At 37.3% G+C, this 22,762-nt stretch overlaps 1 protein-coding gene across 8 annotated transcripts in view; it reads right to left on the reverse strand.

Annotated features, from left to right (window-relative positions):
• Positions 1 to 22,762, reverse strand: part of TDRD15 (tudor domain containing 15) — a 45,992-nt gene that overhangs the window by 14,999 nt on the left and 8,231 nt on the right. For 4 of the 8 annotated variants that reach the window (XM_055108186.2, XM_055108181.2, XM_055108180.2 and 1 more), the window contains one exon: positions 2,162 to 2,272. The gene's annotated coding sequence lies outside the window, so the exon portion shown is untranslated. Of the gene's footprint in view, positions 1 to 2,161; positions 2,273 to 7,577; positions 7,930 to 12,759; positions 12,880 to 22,762 lie in introns of those variants that run through there. The other 4 variants (XM_055108185.2, XM_055108182.2, XM_008952372.4 and 1 more) reach the window with 3 other exon arrangements.

The following is a 22,762-nucleotide window of genomic DNA, read 5'->3' on the forward strand; positions in this document are numbered from 1 at the left end:
CACAACTGTAAGAAATAAATTCCTTTTCTTTATATATTACCCAGTTTCAGGTATTGCTATAAGGAACAGAAAACATATCAAGATGTGTTAGGCAATGGCTTCTTAAATATGGTTCCAAAAGCACAAGTAACAAAAGATTAAAAAAACAGATCAATTGGAACATCAAAGTTTAAAAAAAACTTGAACTCCAAAGGACCCATCAGAAAAGTGAAAAGTCAACCCTGAAAATGGCAGAAAATATCTGCAAATCACCTATCTGATAAGGGGCTTAATGCACAATATATGTAAAGATCCCAAACTTAACAATGGAAAGACAATGCAATCTAAAAACAGGCAATGGATTTGACTACATATTTCTTCAGAAAAGATACATAGAAGGCCAATAAGCATATAAAAAGATAGTCAACATCATTAGTCACTAGGAAAACACAAACTACAATGAAATGCCACTTCAGACACACTAGGATGACTGTATTTTAAAAACCGAACAATTACAAGCGTTAGCAAGAATGTAGACAAATTAGAACCCTCCTGCAATCTGCACCTGTAAAACGGCACAGCCATTTTCAAAAAGTTTGGTGATTCCTCAGGAAGTTAAAACAGCAATTCCATTACTAGATATAGACCAAAGAAAACTGAAAACACATCCACACAAAAATTTGGACAGGACCATTCTTAGTAGCATTATTCCTAACAACTAAAAGTGAAAACTACCCAAATTTCATCAACTGTTGAAAGAGAAACACAATGCCATAAATACAAAAATTAGTGGGGCATGGTAACGTGCACCTCTGGTCCCAGCTACTTAGGAGGCTAAGGTGGGAGGATGGCTCGACCCTGGGGAACAGAGATTGCAGTGAGCCAAGATCCTGCCACTGCACTCCAGCCTGGTAGACAGAGCAAGACTCTGTCAAAAAATAAATAAATAATAATAACATTTTTTAAAGAAAACACTTGTTTTCCCATGGATTATACTAAGTGACAGTGATTTTTCCTTCTCTCTGATTTTTCCACTTCAAATTTCTCTATAAATGGCCATACATTTCTTCTCTGACAGTGAAAAAAAAAAAAACTGAAACAAAATTCTTTTCAAAATGCCATAAAGTTAGAAGAAAATTTAGAAAAACTTTTGAAATATTTTAGGATAAGGTGGACAATCTTAAGAAAGATAGAAACCCAAAAACCATAAAAGGAATGAAGAACACAGTTAGGTACATATATGCTAAAATTGCTATACAGAAAAGAATACAGGCCGGGCGTGGTGGCTCATGCCTGTAATCCCAGCAATTTGGGAGGCTGAGGCGGGTGGATTGCGAGGTCAGGAGATCGAGACCATCCTGGCTAACATGGTGAAACCCTGTCTCTACTAAAAATACAAAAAATTAGCCAGGCGTGGTGGCGGGCGCCTGTAGTACCAGCTACTCGGGAGGCTGAGGCAGGAGAATGGTGTGAACCCGGGAGGCAGAGTTTGCAGTGAGCTGAGATCACGCCACTGCACTCCAGCCTGGGCGACAGAGTGAGACTCCATCTCAAAAAAAAAAAAAAAATTATATGAATAGACAAATGACAGATTAAAAAAAAAAACCGTAACATGGAATATAGATAAAAAGCATCCTTAACATAAAAATATGTTCCATATCACTAGTATGGGGGAAAGAAGAATGAAAATTCCTCTTCCATGTACTGTATTAGGGAAAACATAAATGAATGATTATATCCAGAACAAACAAATACGTGGAGAATGAAAGTTCATAGGTTCCAGGTAAGAGAATAAATTCTTATAATATTTTTGTCATGTAAACTTACAGCACCATTAATCTTGAAGTCCTCACATCTTTTGATACCAAGATTACTCTTGGTAATCTATCCTTATGAATTTAAGAATACATACTGAAAGATGTTTGTTGAAACACTTACAAAATTAAAACTATAAAACACTGCTAAGAGAAATTAAAGACGATGTAAATTAATTTTAAGGTATCAATTCTCCCCAAGTCACCTACAGAACTGACATAATCCCAATCAAAATCCTGGGATGCATTTTGGTAGAAATTCAAACGCGATTCTAAACCTTTTATGGAAATGCAAAGGAACAGAATGGTCTAAATAGGTTATAAATAAATAAACTGAAAAAGATTAAAATTTGAGAACTTATGCTTACCTGAGTTTAAAACTAATTATAAAGTTACAGCACTCAAGACACTGTGGTAGTGGTGTAGTACTGGTGTGGAAATATAATTCACTGGAACAGATCAGAATGCAGAAATAAGACCTAGAGAAAGTCAATAAAAGATAAAATGATTTTCAACCAAGGTGCCAGCAATTCGACAAATGATGCTGTAACAGCTGGATAGCCATAAGCTTAAAAGAGGGAAAAAAACTGACCATATGCAAAAATTTATTCTAAATGGAATATAAACCCACATATAAGAACGAAATGTATAAAACTTCTCAGAAAAAAACAGAAAATCATAGGTACCTTGACTTGGCAAAGATGTCTTAAATAGGACACAAAAAATTCAAACTGCTAAAGAGGGACAAAATCAATACATCAAAGTTTATCAAAATTAAAATATTTTGCTCCTCCAAAGACACAATAAAAAGACTAAAGGCAAGCCAGAGAGAGTGAGAAAACACTTACAAAACATATAGCCTAGAATCTGTCTCTTAAATATATAAAGAACTTTTACAACTCAATAGTTAAAAAAAAAAATCCAATTTAAAAATAGGTAAAAGATTTAGCAGCCACTTTACCAAAGAAGATTTATTGATGGAAAATTAGCATTTGAAAAAGATGCTTAATATCATTGTTATTAAGAAAATGCAAATTAAATCGCACTAAGATAATACTTCACATCCACTAGAATGGCTGAAATTAAAGGGCAATCGTACCAAACATTGGTGAGGGTATAGAGTAAGTGAAAAGGTCACAGACTTCAGAAAGAACTGTAAAACGATAGAAACACTTGGAGAACAGTTTGGAAGCTTCTTAGGTACATATTTCAAAATAATAAGAGCTATCTATGACAAACCCACAGCCAATATCATACTGAATGGGCAAAAACTGGAAGCATTCCCTTTGAAAGCTGGCACAAGACAGGGATGCCCTCTCTCACCACTCCTATTCAACATAGTGTTGGAAGTTCTGGCCAGGGCAATTAGGCAGGAGAAGGAAATAAAGGGTATTCAATTAGGAAAAGAGGAAGTCAAATTGTCCCTGTTTGCAGATGACACGATTGTATATCTAGAAAACCCCATTGTCTCAGCCCAAAATCTCCTTAAGCTGATAAGCAACTTCAGCAAAGTCTCAGGATACAAAATCAATGTACAAAAATCACAAGCATTCTTATACACCAACAACAGACAAACAGAGAGCCAAATCATGAGTGAACTCCCATTCACAATTGCTTCAAAGAGAATAAAATACCTAGGAATCCAACTTACAAGGGATGTGAAGGACCTCTTCAAGGAGAACTACAAACCACTGCTCAAGGAAATAAAAGAGGATACAAACAAATGGAAGAACATTCCATGCTCATGGGTAGGAAGAATCAATATCGTGAAAATGGCCATACTGCCCAAGGTAATTTACAGATTCAATGCCATCCCCATCAAGCTACCAATGACTTTCTTCACAGAATTGGAAAAAACTACTTTAAAGTTCATATGGAACCAAAAAAGAGCCCACATTGCCAAGTCAATCCTAAGCCAAAACAACAAAGCTGGAGGCATCACACTACCTGACTTCAAACTATACTACAAGGCTACAGTAACCAAAACAGCATGGTACTGGTACCAAAACAGAGATATAGATCAATGGAACAGAACAGAGCCCTCAGAAATAATGCTGCATATCTACAACTATCTGATCTTTGACAAACCTGAGAAAAACAAGCAATGGGGAAAGGATTCCCTATTTAATAAATGGTGCTGGGAAAACTGGCTAGCCATGTGTAGGAAGCTGAAACTGGATCCCTTCCTTACACCTTATACAAAAATCAATTCAAGATGGATTAAAGATTTAAATGTTAGACCTAAAACCATAAAAACCCTAGAAGAAAACCTAGGCATTACCATTCAGGACATAGGCATGGGCAAGGACTTCATGTCTAAAACACCAAAAGCAATGGCAACACAAGCCAAAATTGACAAATGGGATCTAATTAAACTAAAGAGCTTCTGCACAGCAAAAGAAACTACCATCAGAGTGAACAGGCAACCTACAAAATGGGAGAAAATTTTCACAACCTACTCATCTGACAAAGGGCTAATATCCAGAATCTACAATGAACTCAAACAAATTTACAAGAAAAAAACAAACAACCCCATCAAAAAGTGGGCGAAGGACATGAACAGACGCTTCTCAAAAGAAGACATTTATGCAGCCAAAAAACACATGAAAAAATGCTCATCATCACTGGCCATCAGAGAAATGCAAATCAAAACCACTATGAGATACCATCTCACACCAGTTAGAATGGTGATCATTAAAAAGACAGGAAACAACAGGTGCTGGAGAGGATGTGGAAAAATAGGAACACTTTTACACTGTTGGTGGGACTGTAAACTAGTTCAACCATTGTGGAAGTCAGTGTGGCGTTTCCTCAGGGATCTAGAACTAGAAATACCATTTGACCCAGCCATCCCATTACTGGGTATATACCCAAATGACTATAAATCATGCTGCTATAAAGACACATGCACACGTATGTTTATTGTGGCATTATTCACAATAGCAAAGACTTGGAACCAACCCAAATGTCCAACAATGATAGACTGGATTAAGAAAATGTGGCACATATACACCATGGAATACTATGCAGCCATAAAAAATGATGAGTTCATGTCCTTTGTAGGGACATGGATGAAATTGGAAATCATCATTCTCAGTAAACTATCGCAGGAAGAAAAAACCAAACACCACATATTCTCACTCATAGGTGGGAACTGAACAATGCGATCACATGGATACAGGAAGGGGAATACCACACTCTGGGGACTGTGGTGGGGTGGGGGGAGGAGGGAGGGATAGCATTGGGAGATATACCTAATGCTAGATGACGAGTTAGTGGGTGCAGCGCACCAGTATGGCACATGTATACATATGTAACTAACCTGCACAATGTGCACATGTACCCTAAAACTTAAAGTATAATAAAAAAAAAAGAAAAAAAAAGTTAAATATATACCATATGCCTTCCACATGACCCAGTCATTCCACTTCCGAGTATTTACTCAAGATAAAGGAAAGTATATGTCCATACAAAAACTTGTAGGAGACTGTTCACAGCAAGTTTACTTGTAAGAGCCAAAAACAAAACAACCCAAATGTTTGTCAACACAATAAACAATGGAACAATACAATAGTCGTAACGCATAAAATGGAAACTATCCAACAATAAAAAGGAATGCTGTAACCCCAGCACTTTGGGAGGCCAAGGCAGGCGGATCACCTGAGGTTGGGAGTTCAAGATCAGCCTGACCAACACAGAGAAACCTCGTCTCTACTAAAAATACAAAATTAGCCGGACGTGGTGACACATGCCTGTAATGCCAGCTACTCGGGAGCCTGAGGAAGGAGAATCGCTTGAACCCGGGAGGCAGAGATTGCGGCGAGACGAGGTCCCACCATTGCACTCCAGCCTGGGCAACAAGAGGGAAACTCCGTCTCAAAGAAAAAAAAAAAAAAGAATGAAACACTGATACTCATAAAAACATGGATGATTCTCAAAGTAATTATACTGAAACACAAAGAGGCAGAATACACATTTTATGAGTCCATTTGTATAACATCCTAGAAAATGCCATTTAATCTATAGTAACAGAAAGATCAGTGATTGACTTGGATAAGGGGAGCGCAGGTTCGAGTGGGACCAAAGGAAACCTTTGAAGGTGATGGATATGCTTATGATGTCGTTTATAGTGGTTTCATAGAGTATACATGTGTCAAATGTCAAATTGTACACTTCAAATATGTGTAGTTTGTTATATCTCAGATATACTTCACTAAAGCTATAAGACACACAGACACACACACACACATACACACACACATGCACAACCTGAATGTTCATTAATGGAGGAACAGAATAATTCATAGAGGATTTATTTTAATATTTGTAATTACTAATAAAAAATTTCTATTGGCTCTGATGAATAGGTCTTAAGAATCCTGTACAATTTGGGAGGAGGTCAGAGTAATATAAAAAACATACTAAAATGATATCTTACGTGTATACATGAATATGTGTTCATATACAAATAGAGGAAAGTGTGACAGGTACGTATCAAACAAATAAATTAGGAGATGGAACTGGAAAAAGAGTTCCAGAGGGTAAAAGGTACCCTCTGCTTTAGCTGCCATGCTGTAAAGAGCTTATACTTCTTGTTAATTTCAAAAGGTTAGAAAAATTGAATGTATACCAAAGTGGTACAACAATTAAGTGACTCATCAAAAATAAATTTCTTCAGAAAAGCACCTCCACACCTTAACTCTCTTTATGTCTTTTGGTCTACACTAACTCACTCTCTCTCTCACACACACACACACACACACACGCAACAACTCACACACAACTTGGCATTAGGATCTCTCACACTCACACACACACACACACACACCCTGGCATTAGGATCTCTTCCTAACACAACCCTAGCATTATATCTCGCACACTCACACACACCCTGGCTTAGAATCTAATTCAAACACACACCATGGCATTACAATCTCTTTCTCACACATACCCTGGCATTAGGATCGCTGTCTCTCACACACAGACGCTAGAACTAGGATTTCTCTCACACACAACCTGGCATTGGGATCTCTCCCTCACACACACATCCTAAAATTAAGATTTCTCTCACATTCACACACACCCTGACATTAGGATTTCTCTCTCACACACACACCCTGACATTAGGATTTCTCTAACACACACCCTGGCATTAGGGTCTCACACTCACACACCCTGACATTAGGGTCTCTCTCACACTCACACACCCTGACATTAGGGTCTCTCACACACACATACCCTGACATTAGGATTTCTCTCACACTCACACACAATATTAGGATCTCTCAGTCATGCTCACACACCCTGGCATTAGGGCCTCTCTCACACACACCCTGACAGGGTCTCTCTCACACTCACACACCCTGACATTAGGGTTTCTCACATACACACACACTCTGGCATTAGGATCACTCTGTCACACACACACACCCTGACATTAGGGTTTCTCTCACACTCACACACCCTGGCATTAGGATCACTGTGTCATACACACCCTGGCATTAGGGTCTCTCTCACACTCACACACAGCCTGGCATTAGGATCAGCCATCATTGACCCCATATGCTGGGTGCTCCCATCTCTGATAACTGCATTTTTCGAGGAAGGGCTGCTGCTCCCGGGTGGGAGGGCTGAGTCTGAGCCGCCGCCGCCATTAGAGGTAGGGAGAACAGAAGCAGCTGAAGATCCCACAATAGACTTCAGATCGCAGCCCGCCCCTGGGAGGCCAAAGCCCCTGTAGGTCAGAGGAGAAAAGTGGGGAAGTACCATGGAAACCAATAGTACCTAGAGCAGGCTAACCATACATAAGCCGAGCTGGGGTTTACCAAGAATCTCTGCCGCGGGTCAGGCCGTTCTTCCCAGAGCTGGAAAAATACCGCTAGGGCCCAAGATGGCGGGAGACTCGGGCCCTGTTCCCACCCCCTCGTAATCCCGCAGGGGCCCCAGGGAGCATGTGCGGGCTTGAAGGCCGAATGCGCCGGGGGAGGCCTGCAGCTGTGCAAAGCGTCCCGCCTGGCGCTGTCCCTGGCTTCCTGAGGGCGGAGGCTGTGTGCGGCCTGGTAAGGGTGGTGCCCACTGGGAGTTCTTGAAGCTGGCATTAGGCTCCAGGTGGGCAGCCTCACAGCCTTGTCTCTCAGGGACAGGCCATGGAGAGACTCTGGACGGGCTAATGTGGTGGAGAGGATGTAGCTTGTCATATGGGTGTGACACATTGGGGTGGTATCACCCCACTTCCTGGCTGTGCAAGGGTTGGAGTTCATGCAGACAGATCTATCTTGCAACTACCAGGATAGAAACTCAGGAGTCCCCAGTAAATTAGTGAAAGAAATGTCTATTTATTGAGCACCAGTTAATCAGATATTTAAGTTATTGCATTTAATTCTATTTCTCTATTTTGGAGAATCTTGAACTGGGTCCGTGAATTAGATGGTATTAATGTATACAATGTTAATTTCCTGATCCCAGTGGGTATGTTAGGGTTATGTAGGGAAAAGTCCTTGTTTATAGGAAATAGACAAAGTAGCGGGGGTTATTGGGCATAATGCCAGCAGTTTACTTTCAAATGGGGAGGGGACATGTTCTTTCTACTCTTCTTGCAACTGTTCTGTAAATTTGTAATTATTTTAAAAGAAACACTTTATTTGAAAAATTACTAGTCTCATAAAATGAGCCACACAACTCTATTTTTTTGTGTTCTGCAGCAATTAACTGACATTATATAACAAGGACAGAAAGTAACTGTCCTTTGAAAAATTAGAAACTCAACTATATTAAGTCATCTGGGTAGGTATTTTAGGTGAGGCAAAATCTTGCCTTCCACGTCAGTTGTTTCATGTTCACAGATGGAGTCCAGTTTTCTTTTTCTTTTGACTATTTCCTCCTTTATTGTGTATGTTAATTATTCATATCTTTTTCTCTTGACAAGTCTTATCATCTGTATTGTTTTTTCTTGTAATTATTCTCCATTTTATTTTTTCCTTATCTGTATTCTTTCCTTCTAGTTTTTCTCTGACTTTATTACTTCATTTTCTTCAGTTTAATGTTTACTGTCTCTATTTTTAACCTTTCTCATTTTCTGAAAAATATATTTAAGCTATGAATTTCCCTTCAAGTACTACTTTAGTTGTATCCCTTAAGTTTTTAATGGTATAATTTCTTTATCTTTCAGTTTAAAATTGTCCTAATTCCTATTGAGATTTCTTTTGCCATCTGGGTAAAAGATAATTTTTCTTAATTTCCAAATATGTGGAAATGTGTTATTAGCTTTTTGATATTCATTTGTAGCTTACTTGCATTAATTGCATTGTAGCCAGAAAATGTGGTCTGTAATGATACCAGTTACTTAAAATTTCTTGATACTTGCTTCTTCCTTAGTACCTAGTCATTTTTAAAATTTATGTCCAAAAAAAAGAGAAAAAAAATAAAATTTATGTCCGTTAGATCAAGTTTGTTAATTGTGTTCAAGTGTTCTATATCGTTACTGAAGTGCTTGTCAGCTTTATCAGTTACAGAAAGTGATTTTTATCAGCTTATTGTAAGTCTGCCTATTTGTCTTTTCTATACTTTGAATATATTTTTTAAAGTACATAAAGATTTAAAATTTCTTTCTGATGAATTGACCGTTTTATCAATTTGTAATAACTTTCTCCATGTCAAGAGATTTTTTGCCTTAAGGTATTTTACCTGACATTTATTTAACATGGCTAAATACATTCATTGAGTTGGTATTTGCCATGGTGTATCTTTTTATATCCTTTTATTTACTAACCTTCTTTCTTGTCCTTATGATTTAGTGTGGCTCTTTATAAAGAACATGTAGCTCAATGTTGTTTGTTTACTCTTTGTTTAGTCAGTCTTAGAAGCTTGCATTTACCTTTGGTCCATTGACATTGATTATGATTTCTGATATTTTGTCATTTCTACCATTTTATTTTATGCATTGTCTTCCTACTTTTTCTAGGTTTCTCCAGGAATGCTTTCTCTTGAACTGATTTAATTTTATTCTTTACATACATTTCTCCTTCCTACTCCCTACCCCCACCTGCCATTTTCTGCTTTACCACTTGGGTAATTCTTTCTGGTACTATGTTCTGGTACTATCTACTATCTTCGGGTACTGTCTTTTCTGGTACTATCTAATTGTTGGTGGCCACTCAACAATTTTTAACACTTACTTAATGGAGCAAATTCTAAAGTTAACTTTTTACCCTCTTTTTAAACAATACAAGGGACCTTGGGACACTTTAACACACACACACACACACACACCTTTCTCTTTTTTGTATTTTTTATTGATATATCACTGTTGTACATATTTTTGGAATACATATGATATTTTGATATGTATATGCAATGTGTAACAATTCTCTCAGGTTAATTGAGATATCCATCAGATCTATTTTTGTTTTTTTGAGACACTTTCATACTGTTTACCATGGTGGCTGTTCTAATTTATATTCCCACCAAGAGTGTACTGATGTTCCCTTTCTTTGCATCCTCAACAGGATTTGTTATTTTTTGTCTTTTGGGTAATAGTCATTCTAGTTGGGGTGAGATGATATCTCATGGCTGTTTTGATTGCATTTCCCTGATGATTAGTGATGTTGAACATTTTTTTTTCATATACCTGTTGACCATTTGTATGTCTTCTTTTGAAAAATGTCTATGAAGGTCTTTTGCCCATCCTTTAATCGGATTATTTGGGGGTTTTTTTGGCATTTCGTTATTTAGTTCCTGATAGATTCTAGTTGTCAATCCCTTGTTGCAGGGATGATTTGCAGATATTTCCTCCTAGATAAATTCCACACTTAGAGCTATCCCATTTTTGACAAAGTCACCAAGAACATACACTGGGAAAGGACACTCTCTTTAATAAATGGTGCTGGAGAACTAGATCTCCATATGCAAAAGAATGAAACTAGATCCCCATCTTTCACCATACACAAAAATCAACTCAAAATGGATTAAAGACTTAAATTTAAGACTGGAAACTATGGAACTACTAGAATAAAATGTTGGGGAAATGCTACAGGACACCGATCTGGGCAAAGATTTTTTGGGTAAGACCTCAAAAACACAGCAAAATAGGCAAATTGGATTACAAATTGGATTACATCAAGCTAAAAGCTAAAAAGCTTTTTCACCAAAAAGGAAACCATTAACAAAGTGAAAAGACAAGCTACACATACTGCTTTCTAACTTACATGCTTTTTAACTTGAAATCTGCTGGAAGAAGTCTCCATGAACATATAGGTCTTACATTACCTATACATCAGTTAACTTATACTCATCCTTCAGTTCTCAGCTTACAGGCTGCTTCCTCTGAGAAGACTTCTGAGTCTGGGTGAGTAGTCATGACTGGAATACTGTACTATATACTTAGAAATGCCCAAAAGCTTCCCAAGGGGGTATACAGGCATAACAGTCCCAAAGGAATCAATTTTCAGACCCTCATCTTTTAAATGTGTTTTTTTCTGAGGCTGAGCTGCCTAAGAACCAAACCACCTGCGAGTCAGAATCAGCTAGTTGGTTCCCCTTTTCTCCTTCCCTTTCACTGTTGCCCAGTTTCCAATTTATAAATAAAGATGTCTCCTAGCCAGGTGCGGTAGCTTACGCCTGTAATCCCAGCACTTTGGGAGGCCAAGGTGGGTGGATCACCTGAGGTCAGGAGTTCAAGACCAGCCTCGCTAAAGTGGTGAAACCCTGTCTCTACCAAAAATACAAAAATTAGCTGGGTGTGATGGCACACGCTTGTAATCCCAGCTACTCAGGAGGGTGAGGCAGGAGAATTGCTTGAACCCAGGAGGTGGAGTTTGTAGTGAGCCGAGATCACGCCATTGCACTCCAGCCTGGGTGACAGAGCGAGATTCCATCTCAAAAAAAAAAAAAAAGTCTTCATCACCTATATTTATTACTGTCTGTTACCCTGAAGTGTAAATTCCCCTGAAACACTGAACAAATAAGCAGCTGTTTAAAATAGTAGCATTGTGAAGCCTGCCTTTGTAGGGCCATTGTGTCTTTTTCCATATTATTCAAATTTCTGTGAGACACACACATAAAAACAACAACAACAACAACAACAAACAAAAACACTTCATTGACCTGTACACTGAAGATGAGTGCACTTTATATATATATATATATATACATGTTATACCTCATTGAAAAAAGAGTTTTGAAAAAGTATCTTAAAATTAACAGTATGTTTTCTGAGTATATGTGTTAAATAAGGCATATCTAGGTGAAATAATAACACATATAATTTTTTTAAAGTCCTTTTGTTAAGCTTCCCAGGAATTAAGATTGTAGACCATTCTAATGGCTAGGTAGAAAATCATTTTTCAAGTCAGGTAGTCTCTAATTTTAGTACTTTATTTTTTAAAAAAAGATTGAAGAATCTAGGCAAGTACCCAATTATCAGTAAATTAATTATCAATCATTACAGGTATGAGAGCATTAGGGGTATGAGAGAAAAATATTTAAGAACCACTAAGTTATACATTCTCATGGTAACCTGAACTTTTTCCCTTACTCATCATAATCTATAAATACATGCCTATTGATATGATTATTTGATGTGTGTTTCTCCAACATCAAGTCTCATGGAAATAATACTAAGCATATTGTTTATCCACAGTGAATCTAAGTCAAAGATTCAATAAGCAAGTGGATTACTGTGCAAGTGCTATTTGCAGTCCTGGGAGTAGATAAGATCATGCAGAAACAGATAAACAGAGAAGAGGATGGAACTCTGGAAAACAGCAGAAGATAACTCCTTTTAGTATAAAAACCGTCATTTGTCTTCGCAACTTTTTCCCTTTTCCTTTCCTGCTTTGTCCCTAGAGAGCATAGTGTTTTGCACACAGAAACAATTTCAATGTTAAAATAAACTTTCTTCCCTAAACGTAGTCTAAGACACAGAATACATAACTACTCTTATGAGTATTCTTTTCAGGGAAATAGTTACCTTAGAAGACTGCACCTTGTTGTCTTCACTGTCTTGTAGAAGAAACAGATGTGAAATACTCAAGATATAGATAGTCCCATAGCCCCTTCAAGGAAGTTGCGAGTGATCTTTCCTCAGAGCCTGACATCGAAAAGTTAATATTTTTTGTTATCACTCAGTTTAATAAATCATCTCTGAGTGCATCACGCACTATCATGTCACATGTTCTAGTCAGTGGTAAGAATGTTTTTCTTCTAGCTCCCATATCCTCTAATATGCTAAGATCAAGTCCATTTATTCTGTGTTTCTTCCACTCACTTTCTAAAACTTTAGCTCTAAATAAATTAACATTGATGACTTGCTTAGATAGTCCCTATCTGGTTGGACTTGGTTTTCTATCTTGTCAGTTTTTTATGTGCCACGGGGAGGCAGCATGAACTTGCCTACTGATAATTTCTCTTGATGCCTGTACATCTGCAGTCATCCTGTCACTTTTTAAAGAAAGATGTCTTTTCTATTTAAGATGTAATTAAATCTCACCTTTTTAAAAAATAATACTTGGTGATAATGGGACGTGGGGAAACAGAGATCATCATATGCTTGTGTTAGAATGTTAATTGGGGCAATTTGAAAATTACTTATCTGAAACCTTAGAATTGTTTATGTCCTTTGCTCTGGCATTCCCCTTCCCCACACTCACTCTCCCATTCCCAGCAATTTCTCTTTATGGAATTATTGCCATCGTGAGCAAAGACTTAGCTACAGGGACATTCAGTACAGCATGCTCATACAAACATCAACTAGAAACAATATAAATGTCCAACAAGAACACATTCTGGTCATATAATAGATAGCTCTGAGGCTGATAAAAATGATATTATTGAAATTTTTCTGAAAATATGGTATACATATCACCAGATCTGGTCCACAAGACCATTGTAAGTGGGACATGAAAAGGAAGCATGCTTCCTTTTCACTGTATCTCTTATCTGCTCCCAGAAACAGTGTCCTGGCCGTGTGGCCTCCCTCCTAGACAGGCAGAAGGCTATGGCTTCCCATACACACCCAGGCTCTTCTCTTCCCCAACCTCCTCTAGGACTTCCTTATCCTATTCCCTCTCCAAGGCCCAGGTTTCATCCCACTCCCTTTATTTATTTTATTTATTTATTTATTTATTTATGTTTTAATAAAGCTGTAAAAGAATGTCATCTCCATCTGAAGACAACAACAAATCCAAATAGTCATTTATTTATTTGTTAGATTTCTCAGCAATATTTTGGAGATTTTATTATAAAAGTTTTGCACATTTTGATAAGCTTTTTCTTTTCTGAGACAGGGGCTCACTCTGTCAGCTGGAGTGCAGTGGTGTGTGATCATGGCTCACTGTAGCTTTGACCTCCTGGGCTCAAGTGATCCTCCCACCTCGGGCTCAAGTGATCCTCCCACCTCAGCCTCCCAAGTAGCAAGGACTACAGTCACATGCCACCACACCTGGTTGATTTTTAATATCTTCTTAGAGATGGGGTCTAGCTATGTTGCCCAGGCTGGTTTCAAACTCCTGGGCTCAAGAGATCCTCCTGCCTCCACCTCCCAAAGCGCAGGGATTACAGGGATGAGCCACCGTGCCTAACCTCCAATCCCTTTCCTTCCCACACAGCTCTTTCTGGTTCCCCAGCACAGCCCTCCAGGTGGTCGAGCAGCCAGCCCTCATTGCCCTCAAGCTCCTTTTCTTAATATTTCCTGAAACCCCCAGCTCTGCCCCTTCCCCTAAGCTCCTGTCTACCTTCTTGTCCTATGATGTGCTTGCCATATCTCTTAGAGAAAACCTGTCCTGATTGCTTTTTTTTTGAGACAGAGTTTTGCTGTTTGTTGCCCAGGCTGGACTTCAGTGTAGTGATCTAGGCTGACTACAACCTCCGCCTCCCGGGTCCAAGAGACTCTCGTGTTTCAGCCTTCTCAATAGCTGGTATTACAGGTGCCTGCCACCACACCTGGCTAATTTTTGTATTTTTAGTAGAGACAAGGTTTCACCATGTTGGTCAGGCTGGTCTCAAACTCCTGATCTCAGGTGATCCTCCTGCCTCAGCCTCCCAAAGTGTTGGGATTACAGGCGGGAGCCACCTCGCCGGCCCCTCCTCACTCCTCTCCTCCAGCCTCCCCTTTGTCCCTGGAAGTCCCCAGTTTCTTCTGCATGCCATTGCTCCACCCTTAGCTTCAACATTCCCTTCCCCAAGCCTACAAAATAGACTTCTTTTATTTATTCTGGCCCTTTTATTTTCTACTCCTATCTATTTCTTCCTTATAGCCCTCCTCACTTCTAACCAAAGCTTCTTTGCCATTTAATATGTTTTGCAAGTAGAGCTTCCCCAAATATCTTGTTTGATTTAGGAAACAATCATAAATGTCATCTAGATATATTCCCAACTCAGTAGCGAGGATAAAGTGTTCACCTTTTCGTAACAATAGTCACAAATATGTGGCAGTCAATTTCTTTCTGTAAATGTATAGGAGCTAGTTAAATTCCTAGTTCAGAACGTATAAAATTGGTGAATTTCCCAAAGAGAAATTAAAAAGCAGTTAATATTTCCTATGAATTCTATGATTTAGAGAGTAGTTGGGAAACAAGAGATATAAGACAAAATACAAGTAAATGTTTTTCTAAGTTCATTTAAATCAGATCCTAAATCTCACTTGAAATTCATTGTGGTCTTTGTGGAGAAGAATTCTTTTAGAAATTGGAAATTATTGGTTCATGGTTCATGTGTACTAGAGCAATATAATGTCTCTTATCAAGAATTGCCTTTAGTATGGAACATCATTTATTAATGTCATCCAGTCATGGGTCACATTATTAATGATGAAACAGAAAAGCAAGTCCCTTACATCCTATTCTCAAAGTCTTCTAAAAGTATCAATGTAAATTGAATAAAATCTACATTTTATGTATTTGAAATATAACAGTGAGCAGCCAAAAAGATATACATAAGCATCTGACAACAGTGTGAAAAAAAAAGTTTTTAGTAATATGAATACACATCAACTTTGGCCACATATCATTACCTTAAATCTCACAAGAAGAATTTTGAATATTTTTATCTACCATTATCAAAGATTGACTAGGTCTATATACCTTAACTTTCTAGATTTCTGAACCTTACTTCTTTAAAAACCAAACCTTTATTTTAAGCATTTCAGCTAGAATTTCTGTGAAACTGATTATATTTTATACACATCCTGTCTTCTTAAATGCTCACACCTGTAATCCCAGCATTTTGGGAGGCCGAGACGGGCAGATCACGAGGTCAAGAGCAAGACCATCCTGGCCAACATGGTGAAACCCCGTCTCTACTAAAAGTACAAAAATTAGCTTGGCATGGTGGTGCGTGCCTGTAGTCCTAGCTACTCGGGAGGCTGAGGCAGGAGAATAACTTGAACCCGGGAGGCGGAGGTTGCAGTGAGCTGAGATCGCTCCACTGCACTCCAGCCTGGGCAACAGAGCAAGACTCCATCTCAAAAAAAAAAAGTGTTTTAACTTTTACTGGATAGTTCAAGGTCTTCATTGTGAGTTTCCATTATGGTACAATGGAGGCCAAGGAAGGAACTGTTAACCCCATGCTCAGTGGCCTGAGGAAGTAACAAATGTTCTTATGTCTGTTTTTTATTGTTTTGTTATCATAACAGTAAAAAACACCATCTGCATCTAACTGCTTTCTTTACTATTGAGAAACACTACTCCATGGGTCTCTTAAATGCCTAGATGTCTTGGTGGGTTATGCCAAGGATGGAAGGCCCTGACCACTCTTTATCTAGAACATTTCTCATGGCCATTTCCAGTGAGCAATGTTGAGAGATGCTGTAAGCTCTCCTTTCAGACCACGGCTGCTGTCAGTGGTACATTTTCTAGGTTCCACATTCGTCTCCCATGACACAACCCATGTTTGTGCAAGCATAGGTCTAGGACCACCTAAGCTGCCCTGCAGAACTGGTGCTCCAGAAACCAATGCAACCAAGTTTGCACTCCAGCTACTGCTTTTGCTGTGAGTAATCGTTTTTGACTCTAACTCAGGAGGTCTTCTATCTTCTGTCAGCATCCATGACATTGTGGCAAGCTGACTTGTTAGCTTGCAGCAGAGTAAAATCTCAGACCCCTCACAGTTCTTGTAAGCTACCTTTCAATTTGTTGTTTAATTTATACTTTTAACACACATATATTAATTATGTATGCCTCTAGAAATACGTAAGATCCAAGGGGAATATAAAGTGGACAATAGTTGGAACCTCCCTTAAGAAGTTCTCCCTGGTGAGGAATGCAGACGCTCAAACAGATTTTGTAACAAAACATGATTGATATTAAAGGCACGGAGATGGGAACCAGAAGGTTAGGGATAGCTTTCTGGAGGAGGAAACAATGAATTAAGCCTTTAAGGATGAGGACTTGACCAGGCAGAGACAAAGGACATAGAGGAATGTCAAAATGATATAAATCAAGGAGAAATACTATATAAAATGTACCCACTAATTTTGAGATGCCTCCTGATATCAGAAGGGTTAAAATGTGAAGGAAAAGAGTCTTTTAGAATTAAGCAATTAGCATAATTTTAAATAATTGCTGGTGACACATCTGTGAAATAACATATAATTGTGTATTCCTCAGAAAACTGGAACACTATTTAAACAAATTGAATCATTATCTAGAACTAAAACTCTTGGTGATGTCAACATACTTTAGAGGAACAGGAGCACAGATAAGCATGAAGTTAAAGTCTCTTACAAGAATTATCTTATTTGGTGTGATGAAGCTATGTATTATTAACTCTGGGCATTATAAAAAAAGACAAGTATAATTAAGTTTATTTAAAATGTAAAGTTACAAACCCTGTAGGCAAAAAAAATTAAAATTCAGCTATATGTGACTTGCAAAATATACACTGAGAAAGCACCATATGCAAAGATTGAAAATGAAGGGATAAAAAGTATATACCATATGTATCCATTATCTATTACCACAATAATCCTGTATAACAAACAACCACATAAAAAGTAAGCATTTATGTGATTCCCAAATCTATAGGTTAGATGGGGTCATCTGATGGGTTATCAATGGATTAGCTTTGCTCTCTCATGTATTTGGGGGTGTGGCTAGCTGGTTCAGCTCTTCCTCACATTTCTCTCATCATACAGCAGGCTAGCGTGGGCTTGTACATATGGCAGTAGCCAGGTTCCAAGAGACAGCAGGAGTAAGTACACAGTCCTTTTGAGGGACAGGCTCAGAACTGGCACATCATCATCCCAGAAAATTCTATCCTATCAGGGAAACAAACTCCTATGCTTAATGGTAAAAATCTGCAGGTGATTTGCAAAATGTGTAGATACAGGGAAGAATAAAGAATTAGAGATGTTTTTAAAGTTAATCTTCTACACCATGCAAATTCTAATGGAGGTAAAGTGGGTTTAGCCATGTTAATATCAGCTGGAAAAAAAAAAAAAAGATGATAATGTAACAGTCCTTTCTCTGACCACCATATTAAAACCACAACCTGTCTTCTGTTCCTGCAGTTCCCAAGCACCCTTCATCTGTTTTGCATTTTCTTTGTTCCATAGCACCTATAATATTATAATTTACTTATTGTGTTTATTTTTTAGTATGTGTTTTGCCTGGAAAAATATAAGCTCCCCTAGGGCAGGATCTTTGGCTTTTTTGTTCACTAGTATTTCCTATCTACCTGGGGCAGTGCCTTATACGTGGTAGTTATCCTGAAAGTATTTGTTGAATAAATTAATACACCAAGAAGATATCAAAATTATTAATACATAATTTTGGTGGCTTATTAGATTATTGCTTCCAATTCTTTACTCTCCCCATGTAAGAGAATTATATATTCATCCCCTTTACCATATAACTTTGCAGTGCCACCCTTGGGACAGGGTTAATTTGCCAGCCCTAATGATGTTGAGCTTAACCATGTGATTTATCTCAGCCAATGGAGTGTAAACAGAAGTAACATATACCAGAAGCTTTAAACATGCTTTTGTGGTGTGGCTTCCTCTCTAATAAATTCCCCTCTTAAGAAGAAAAGGCCCTGAGCAGTCACTGGTCCTGGAGTTAACAGAATATGGAATAAACCTAACCCTACCCAGCAGCCTGAAGCACAGCCACCCCAGCTGACCTACAGAGCTTTCAGCAAGAAATAAATGCTTTTGGAAGCCACTGAGATTCTGGAGTTGTTTATTATCTCATATTGCACCAGAAACTTAATATAGCACAAAAACATAATAATAAAACTTCTAAGCAGAAAGCAAAATCTGAAAACTACATAAAGAAATTGACAAATCAGATCATGGTAAAAAAAATTTAACATACCTTTATCAGAAATGGATACATCCAAAAGGCCAGGCATGGTGACTCATGCCTATAATCCCAGCACTTTGGGAGGCCGAGGTGGGCAGATCACCTGAGGTCGGGAGTTCAAACCAACCTGGCCAACATGACAAAACTCTGTCGCTACTAAAAATACAAAAATTACCCAGGTGTGGTGGCGGGTGCCTGTAATTCTAGCTACTCAGGAGGCTGAGGCACGAGAATCACTTGAACCTGGGAGGCAGAGGTCGCAGTGAGCTGAGATTGTGCCACTGCATTCCACCCTGGGCAGAAAGCAAAACTCCATCTCAAAATAAATAAATAAATAAATAAATAAATAAATAAATAAATAAATAAAAGAAATTGATACATCAAAATGGTAAAATAATTGGTATGGTTGTAGTAAGTTTGACAAAATGTGGTCCATTAGATATATAAATGGAATACTGCACCTAACATAGAATATGCATTCTTTTCAAATATATATGGGACAATATAAAAAGCAATGAAAGAGTTGCTCACCAAAGTTTCAACAATTTGAAAAAAAATAGTTTCACACAGCACATTATCTGAACTTACCAAATTAGAAATAATAAAAGGCATTTTTTTAAGTATTTTGAAACTAAAACTACATCCCTAAGTAACTCATGGAACGTAACTCATGAAACGAAGTCACAAAGGAAACTTTAAACGATTTCAAACTGAATTGAAAGTGCAACATACCAACACATGTAGAATTGTGGAACAGTGAATGCAGTGCTTAATTCCTAGCCTTCGTAACATTTAACATGCTTTTAATTACACTTTTTTTAAAAAATGCATACATTTATATTAAATGAGTTAAGTTTTCAACTCAAGAAGCCAGATAAAGAACAAGGAAAACTGAAAAAAAAAAAATTGTAGGGAGAATTTCACTTTCAACCGTGATAGACAAATAGGAATGGGATTTATCCTAACATCTTAAATAACTTGAAAAGCAGATAAAATATGAAACAATGGTTTTTAGACATCAAAAAACAGGCAGTGCTGGACAGTAATCCCAAAGAGAAGGGAAACAAATAAGGTAAGCCTTATGATTGCCCGAGCTCACTGCCTGAAGAGAATTTCCAGACTACAGTGCAAGGGGGAAAACAAAACAGAGTCCAGCAGCCTTCCTGGCTTGAGAAGACAGAATTCAGAGTTCTAGGAGGTCAGGAGATACACACAGACAGCACCAGAGATCTGCAGTAGGGTTCCCCTCTATGTCTTTGCATGAGTGCAGATCTACACAAGCATGCAAGGAAGTTACCTAACACCAAAGAAAGAACCATCAGAAAGGAACAGGTGCAACAATGCTCACAGCTCACTTCTCATTAGGCGTAGTCCATGCTCAAACCAACAAGAAAGAAAGACTTCCTAATACTGGGAGCATCAAACAGAATCCTCAAAAAGGTATTGCCCCAGTAAAGGGAGCAAATTAACCCTAGACTAAATCTGCTTTGGATTTACCTAACACTTAAAAACAAGCCTTAAAAACTATTTAATTCATTTCAACTAACTTAACTGAATCTCAGAATAAAGCCCAAAAATATCTAAAGAGATAAAATCCAGCAACCATCAGTGACCAGAATCCAATGGCAAATCACCAGTTAGGTAAGCAGGCAGGAAAATACAACCCACAGCCAGAGGGGGCAAAAATCAATCAATCCCAGAAATGGCAGAGATTATAAATTTAACAAATAAGAATGTTAGAACAGCAAAATCAACTCCACACTTTAAGAAGATAGAGAAAAACATGAACACAAGGAAGATATAAGTAAGACTCAACTTGAATTTTAGGAGTGAAAATATAGGATATGAAATGAAAAATATACTAAAAATAATTAGCATACTAGACACTGCAGAACCAAAGATTAATTTACTTTGAGGGCATAGCAAGAAAAACTATCCAAAATGAAAGAGTGAAAACAATGGGAAAACAAACAGGAAGGAATATCAGTGAGCTGCGGGACAATGTCAAAGATGAAGGAAACAAAAGCATTTGAAGAAATAATGTCTGAAACTTAAAAAACTTGATGAAAACTATAAAACTTCAGATCCGGAAATCTCATTGAAATCTAAGCAGGACACATGAAGAAAATCACACCAAGACACATCACAATCAAATTGGTGAAAAACAATGATAAAGATAAAACCTTAAAAGAAGCCAGAATCGGGGGTGGAGTGTTACATGTACAGCGGAACAAAGGAAAGAATGAAAGCAACTTCTCATCAGAAACCAGACAGACTTTAAGACAATGCTGTGACATCTTTAAAACACTGAAAGAAAAAACTGGCAACCAAGAGTTCCATACAAAGCAAAAAATATCTGTCTTTCAAAAATGATAGCTAAATAAAGACTTTCATAGACAGACAAATGCTGAGAAAATTCATCATCCAGAAAGAATTTTAATTTTTTCCCACTACGAGAAATACTAAGGGTAGTTCTTCAGGCAGAAATTAAATGACGCCAAATGGAAATGTGGATATACACAAAGAAAGAAGACATTTGAAAATTATTAATATGTAAAATAACCATTAAATATTTTTCTCATTAAAAAAACCTTTAAGAAGTAATTGTTTAAAACCAAACCAAAAGTTTGTTGAATGTATACTGTATTAGCAGTAAGTTTTACAATAGCAAGAGCACAAAGGATAGAAGAGGAAAATGAAAGTATACTGCTTTAAAATTCTTACACTCTGTGGAAAGTGGTACATTTTGATTAAGTGTCCAACTGTAAATTGTTCATCATGTAATTGTAAACCCTAGAGAAAAATCTAATATATATCCAAGACTGGAGATAAAAATGAAATTATAAAAAAAATCAGCTTAACCAAAAGAAGGCAAGAAAATGGGGAAGAGGGAAAAGATGTAGAACATAAGAAACAAATAGCAGATGGTAGATAAAAACCTAACCATATTAATGATATTAATCACATTAAATATAAGTGGTATAAATAGTCCAATTAAAGACACAGTTTGTCAGATTGGGTTAAAAAGCAAGAATCTATTGTATGTTGGCCAAAAGAAACCCACTTTAAATATAAATACATAGGTTAGAAGTAAAATGAGAGAAAAATAAATTCCATGCCCATACAATCCAAAGAAACTTTCAGTGGTCATAGTAATATCAAATGAACCAGATTTCAGTGCAAGGAATATTACCAGAGTGAAACAATGTAAATATATAATGATATAAGTTTCATTCATTAAGAAGACATAATAGTCTTCTATGTATATGCAAATAATAACAGATCCTAAACATCTGAAGCAAAAAAGTGTTAAAACTGAAAAGAGAAATGGAAAATTTCACAATTATAGTTAAAGATTTTAAATGTAGACCAAGTAAAAAGAAAATCAGTAAAGGTATAAAGACTTGACCAATATTTTCAATTAACTTGAAAATTACATTTAATAAAAATCCCACCTAACAATCTTTATAATTGCACACAAAACATGTGCCAAAATAAATCATATTCTTAACCATAAAACCAGTCCATATAGATGTAAAAGAATTCAAGTCATACAAAGTATGTGCTATGAACACAATAGTTAAATTAGAAATCAGTAGCAAACAGATATCTAGAGAAACTCAAAGTATTTGAAAATTAAACATACACTTCTAAATAACTAAGGGTAAAAGAAGA

Source organism: Pan paniscus, chromosome 12 (assembly GCF_029289425.2).
Source record: "Pan paniscus chromosome 12, NHGRI_mPanPan1-v2.0_pri, whole genome shotgun sequence".
NCBI lineage: Eukaryota > Metazoa > Chordata > Mammalia > Primates > Hominidae > Pan > Pan paniscus.